The following is a 6,428-nucleotide window of genomic DNA, read 5'->3' as shown; positions in this document are numbered from 1 at the left end:
AGAAACCATGTCTGCTGCAATTTTTGCAATGTCTCCCAAATGAAGTATGAGAGTTGTGGCTGGATATCACCATGAACTCACAATTTCTTTCTGAAGGGAAGCAAAAGAAAAGTGGTCAGAACTCATATTCTTCCTCCCCATCCCTCCCTACCACCAATGGTTGCTTGGCCTTGTTCACAGGGATTAGCACTTTAGCTTAGTTTGTCTCCAGCTTTGCATGAGTTGGCTCCACCCTGGAGCCAGGGCCCTTCAAAAGAATCCCATTTCAGGGCAAGGACAGAAATCATGCAGGGACAACCGGATGGTCTGGACAATGCCTGGCGCTTTGTTTGATGGAAGGAAGGGGAGAATTGAAGCCCTTTCAGAGAGTCTTTATTTTCTCCAATTTCCATCTTATTGTGAAGAGTCAAAAATGTCTTGGCCAGGGCGCCTGGGTGGCTCAGTTGGTTAGGCGACTGCCTTCGGCTCAGGTCATGATCCTGGAGTCCCGGGATCGAGTCCCGTGTCGGGCTCCCTGCTCGGCGGGGAGTCTGCCTCTCCCTCTGACCCTCCCCCCTCTCATGTACTCTCTCTCATTCTCGCTCTCTCAAATAAATAAATAAATCTTAAAAAAAAAATGTCTTGGCCAGAAGAGAAGTATTCTCTAATATTGGCAGGTACCAGGAACAAGACCCACAGCTAACGTAGTGTCTGATACAGTCACATAGACTGCAGATGCTCTAATCAGGCAAAGGAGCTATACAGGCACTCCTTTGAGATCTCTTGTAGTGTATTGGGAGAAAGCCAATCGTTCTGGGACCTAGTGCTGCTACTATTCATTCTGGAAATTCGGCAGTGATTTTGTGTTCACAAGTTTTCATAGTTCCTGATGGAAGTTGCGTTAGATTGCAGACAGCTTCAAAAATTTTTTGATCACCATAAAGATAAATGGGGAGGAGGGAGAATGCTTCAGGTAATTTTGTACAGATTCCACTTGGTTAATCAGATTGTAATGCTGTGGTTACCCTTGGGTAGAGGGTATTGAGAGGCTCCTGGAGCATTATTCTTTGGCCCCTGGTGGGTCAGGGTAAGGCACAGATTGATCTGGTTTTAAAATCCGTTAAAAATCTGGGAGTTGCAAATATTACAAACATACCACCTTAGATATTATCTTCATATGTAAATAAATTGGATCGCTCTGATTTGATTTTACTCTACTTTTCTCTTTTTTTTAGATTTAGTCTTTTGAGTGCTATGTCTAGGTTTACACATATTAGTATTTGGAATCAGTAATTCTGACACTTAAAAAACTAAACCATAACACCCAAACTAGTAGATTGCAACTATCCCTTGCTTTTCAGAATGAACATAAACCTGGCAGTAGATTTAATATTTGTATGAGTAAGTTCTGGTTTTTCATTTATTTGATAAAGGCAGGGATGCTGTCAGACCCAGGTTTGGCACATCTGATGGGCTGCTCCCATTCTGCCCTGTGGAACCCTGGACGCTTTCAGGGTACTGCTAGCCCTGTCCAGGTGGCCCGTACACTCAGCATTGAGAAGATGCTGATCATCCACAGCTGGAGATCACTGGCCCAGGTGGAAAATTATTTACTTTTGAGGCTTTGGGCTATTTAGAATAAAGTAATTAAAGCCTACTTTAGTTCTCTAAGTTCAAAATTCTATATATAAAGTTAGACAGGTCAATACATTTTTAACCTAAAATCTTTCTGCCCTAGAGACTTGAAGGGCCATATTAAGATTCTTTGACCAATGCTATTCCCTTTAGGGGGAAGTGGGAGATGAGAAAGGGTGTTTACTTTGATAAACCCTGTTTTCAGTCACTGTCATATTAATCTGGCTAGGAAAATATTACTAACTACATTTTACAAAGGTAGAAATTCAGGCTCAGAGAGGTTAAATTCTGTCTTCAGGGTCACAGAACTCATGCATATCAGAAAGGCTTTCAAATTCAGGGCTGTCTGCTATTAGATTCCAAGGTTTTCCCACTATATTACTTATATCATATATTCCACTATGCCTTTATAAAGCTGTGTTTATTGACTCCACTGAAAATACAGATTATGTTTTTCTCCTGCAGCAATGTGATAAAGTTCTGTAAATTCAGTCGCCTCTATGCTCTTTCTTCTGTGTCGACAGACCTGTTTGTGTGGCCCTGACCATGTTGGGGTGTGTACTGTGGGTTTATGTTGGTCTTTCTCTCTCTTTTTTTTTTTTTTTAGATTTTATTTATTTGAGAGAGAGAGAGAAAGCACATGAGAGGGGGGAAGGTCAGAGGGAGAAGCAAACTCCCTGCCGAGCAGGGAGCCCGATGCGGGACTCTATCCCGGGACTCCGGGATCATGACCCGAGCCGAAGGCAGTCGCTTAACCAACTGAGCCACCCAGGTGCCCTTATGTTGGTCTTTAACTTGATTTAATTACCTCTGGATGCTTACAGACAGTTATGGTGCCACAGGCTCATTCCTTGTAGGTGAGATAAGCATAAGGTGGAACTGAACTTTGTTTTAAACATCTTACCAGTACTTATCACTGGTTGTATTTATGTTATGTGATAAGTAAAATGTTAATGGTAAGAAAAACACCGAAGATGGCCAGGACCGATTGTGATATGCCTCTCAAGGGCTTGGATGGTTCTATTTTCTCCTGTGCCATATCTCATGTATTATCTTTACCTGGTCCCTGTATCTTAATAGCCCATCCAATATTCAGAGTTTCTCTTTCTGCTATTCACTTGTGCTTTCTTCCATTAGGTCTCTAACTCGATACATTTTGCCATTTTATGTTTAAGGTTTCCCTCCGTAAACTCCCACAGAGGGAATGTGCTTTTTCCCTTGACTTCCCGCCTTTACATTTTTGTGTTGCAACATAATGGACCTTCTGATGGTTAAAACTAAAATAACAACATAACAAAATAGCCTCATTTTCTAAACAGACCCTCAGTGCCTGTTTCCCACGCCCTTGGTTGCCCTTCACTTCCTTTGCTTAATTTAGATTTGTAGGCTCAATGCATAGGCACTTTGTCTTTGTTTATGTACATACGGTGCCTCACGTTGGTCTTGGATTTAACAAATATTAAATAATAATGACTTCAGAATGATTGTGAGTATTGGCATTTAAAAAAAATCACAGCTGATCAAGAGTACTGCTTTTTTTTTTTTTTTTTTTTTTTTCTCAAATGACCTTGCCTGATTTTGACAGTCTTGTAGTAGATGCTGGTATTATTGCACACTTGCATTTCCCCTTGAATACCACTTAGGAGACAAGCACTGGCAATAACCGTAGCTGCTCTTCTTCTGTAGAACACATTTACAAATTCTGCACCGCATACCAGTTTGCTTGTGGATGTAATTTCAGTTGTGTAGCATCACCTTACCATAACTAGAGAAACCCAGGTCCAATCTTATACAATGCTCCCTGATGCCGTTGTGACAGAATTACCTCACTGGGTTAACTTTGCATGAAATTGAAGGTCTTTTTCTCTTTGAATTATTAGCTTGAGCACTCATGATATCCAGCGTGGGCTTTTAAAATCTATGCATCAAGTACTCATTGACTGTGTAGTGGCATTTACATTGTTAGGTTTTAAAGTGAAGTCTTTAATTTTACCTATTTTAATGATAAAAAAAAATCTGTATATCATACCTAAACCCCTTTAAGTTGGCAGACTGATTGTGGACTACAGTTCCACAGGGCAATTCATAAAAATAAATGCCAAACACCAGGCAACAATAGAAGGAATTGACTGTGGATCCAAAGTTTAACAATGCATTTCCTTTTAGAAATGTCAGCATCAGCTTTCTCACAATAAGGAAATAAAGACAGTTGTTTTCTCCCACTAGCCTACTATTTCAAATGCAAACAAATCAATGGAAGAAGGTAGTTATATCAGTAGGAAGGATATAATAGTGTAACCGGATAGGACAGTTTTCTTAGCCTGAATATTTTTCTATTTGTATACTTATTTAATTTTATGTCCAAGGCAGAACCAAGGTGATAATAATGTTAAATTAGGGGAAATAAATGGATTTGTTTTCTTAGAGTCAGTTCCAAAATATCTAAACATCTATGTGACATTTACATTAGTGTTGTTCTTACTCATGTGGCAGCATCCTCAAAACTGAATTTATTACGATTCCTGTAAAGTCAAACCTAAGAGTCTGATTCTAATTGTGCTTTTGATATGCTTCATCTAACTTATTTCATGAGCTCTATCCTATGAGCACATTGCATCTTTCCCTGGATGTCTGTCACTGCACTCTCCACCAGGGACTCTTCTGGAATGCTATTTGCATTCTATGTCAATATGCTATTTGCAGGTGAATATTTCCTAGTGGAGTGTGCTGCGAATGATAGTGTCTAAGTTACAGCCTTCCATTCTCCTGAGATTCTTACTGACTTGATGTCAGGGGTAGTAGTAACTGTAAAACAATATAAAAAAATGTTTTGGGGCACCTGGGTGGCTCAGGTGGTTAGGTGTCTGCCTTTGGCTCAGGTCATGATCCCAGAGTCCTGGAATTGAGCCCCACATTAGGCTCCCTGCTCTGTGGGGAGTCTGCTTCTCTGCCCTTCCTCTGGCTCATGTGCATTCTCTCTCTCTCTCAAATAAATAAATACATAAATAAATAGAATCTTAAAAAAATGTTTTTTGGGGGGGAAGTATGCGAGGAATGTCATTAATAGAATTCAATTTCTCTGCTCTGAATCTTCTGTTCAGAGGGTTTTAACAACCAGAGAAAATGGTAACCAGAGGAAGCTCTTGTCTCAGCAGATCAGGGAAGCTTCCTGGATCTTTTTTTTTTTTTTTTTTAAAGATTTATTTATTTATTTATTTGAGAGAGAGAGAATGAGAGAGAGCACATGAGAGTGGGGAGGGTCAGAGGGAGAAGCAGACTCCCCACTGAGCAGGGAGCCCGATGCGGGACTCGATCAAGGGACTCCAGGATCATGACCTGAGCCGAAGGCAGTCGCCTAACCAACTGAGCCACCCAGGCGCCCCTTCCTGGATCTTTTCAATCACTGCCACCATTCTCCTGGGTGAGGTGAGTAAATTAACCAAGTGCTTGGCACATAGAACAAGTGCCCACAAGGCCAGGGGACGGACCATGCTTGTCTTATTCACTTGGTATTCCAAGCATCAAAATCAGCACCTGGCACATAGCACCCAATAAATATTTATTGACTGAACAATGACGCTCAGTGTGTGTGTATGTGTGTGTGTGTGTGTGTGTGTTAACAAAATGACTTCTATCAATTGGTCAATAGATAAAGTATAAATGTAAATATATCAATCCCTACTCTTGTGTCATAGCTGGACTCACAAGAATTTTTAAAAATTATTTTAACTCACTTTAAAAAATGAGCCTTGGGACGCCTGGGTGGCTCAGTCATTAAGCGTCTGCCTTCGGCTCAGGTCATGATCCCAGGGTCCTGGGATCGAGCCCCGCATCTGGCTCCCTGCTCCGCAGGAAGCCTGCTTCTCCTTCTCCCACTCCCCCTGCTTGTGTTCCCTCTCTCATGTGCTCTCTCTCTCTCTGTCAAATAAATAAAATCTTAAAAAAAAAATGAGCCTCAACACCTAACCTACATGATATATTAATATATGTAGGGATGTATTAGATTTTACAGTTGGAAAGATAAAAGGTTTTTAGATTACAAGTAGAATGGTATTAAGGCCAGAACTTAAAATGTATTTCTGACTTAAAACTTAGTGCTCTGTCTCTGTCTACCAATAACTTTCTAGATAATATGATGGTTGTGGAGACAGAATAAAGAAAGTCTCATTTTTATACTTGCCTTTATAAGGCAGCATAATAGATGGCTTACTTTGATTATGGTTGGTTGACACAGTTTGGATCAGACTATTTGGCAAATTGGCAGATTTGTGTCCAGTTGTGTCATCCACGTTATACCTAACATGCTCTTGGTGCTCAAAGATACTAAAACAGCAATGCATGCCAAGAATCAGATGTCCTAGATGCTGCATGGTGATAAGCATTATTGACATATGTAGATAAGTAGATTTTAAATAGTGAGAACATTAGCTGTAATTGAAGTTAAATGATAGTGTAGAAGTTGACAGTGAGTTAGTCATTTTGGCAGTGGAGAAGATACACTATTAAGCCTTACCTGAGGTCATGGGTGCAATTCAGTATCACAGGAGAGCACTCAGAAAAAAAGAGCTAGATTTATAGCTGGAATTCACAACTTAATGGCTGTGAGATCCAGATGAGGGGGGTTTCAGCCTACTGCCTGTGCTCTGAAGGACCCCACTCTAGCTTCACACTTCTTCATGGGACAAGGAGTTCCATACTCTTTGAGCACCCAGGGCCCTGGAATTTATTGGTCTGCCACTTCCAGGCCCGATCCTCCAAGGCTGGCCCAGGGCTGGAGGAATTGCCGAGTGGTGCCTTTTGCATGGAATACGATG

Source organism: Mirounga leonina, unplaced genomic scaffold (genome assembly GCF_011800145.1).
Source record: "Mirounga leonina isolate KUSES-001 unplaced genomic scaffold, KU_Mleo_1.0 Mir_176, whole genome shotgun sequence".
NCBI classification, from domain to species: domain Eukaryota; kingdom Metazoa; phylum Chordata; class Mammalia; order Carnivora; family Phocidae; genus Mirounga; species Mirounga leonina.
This window is presented reverse-complemented; position numbering follows the sequence as displayed.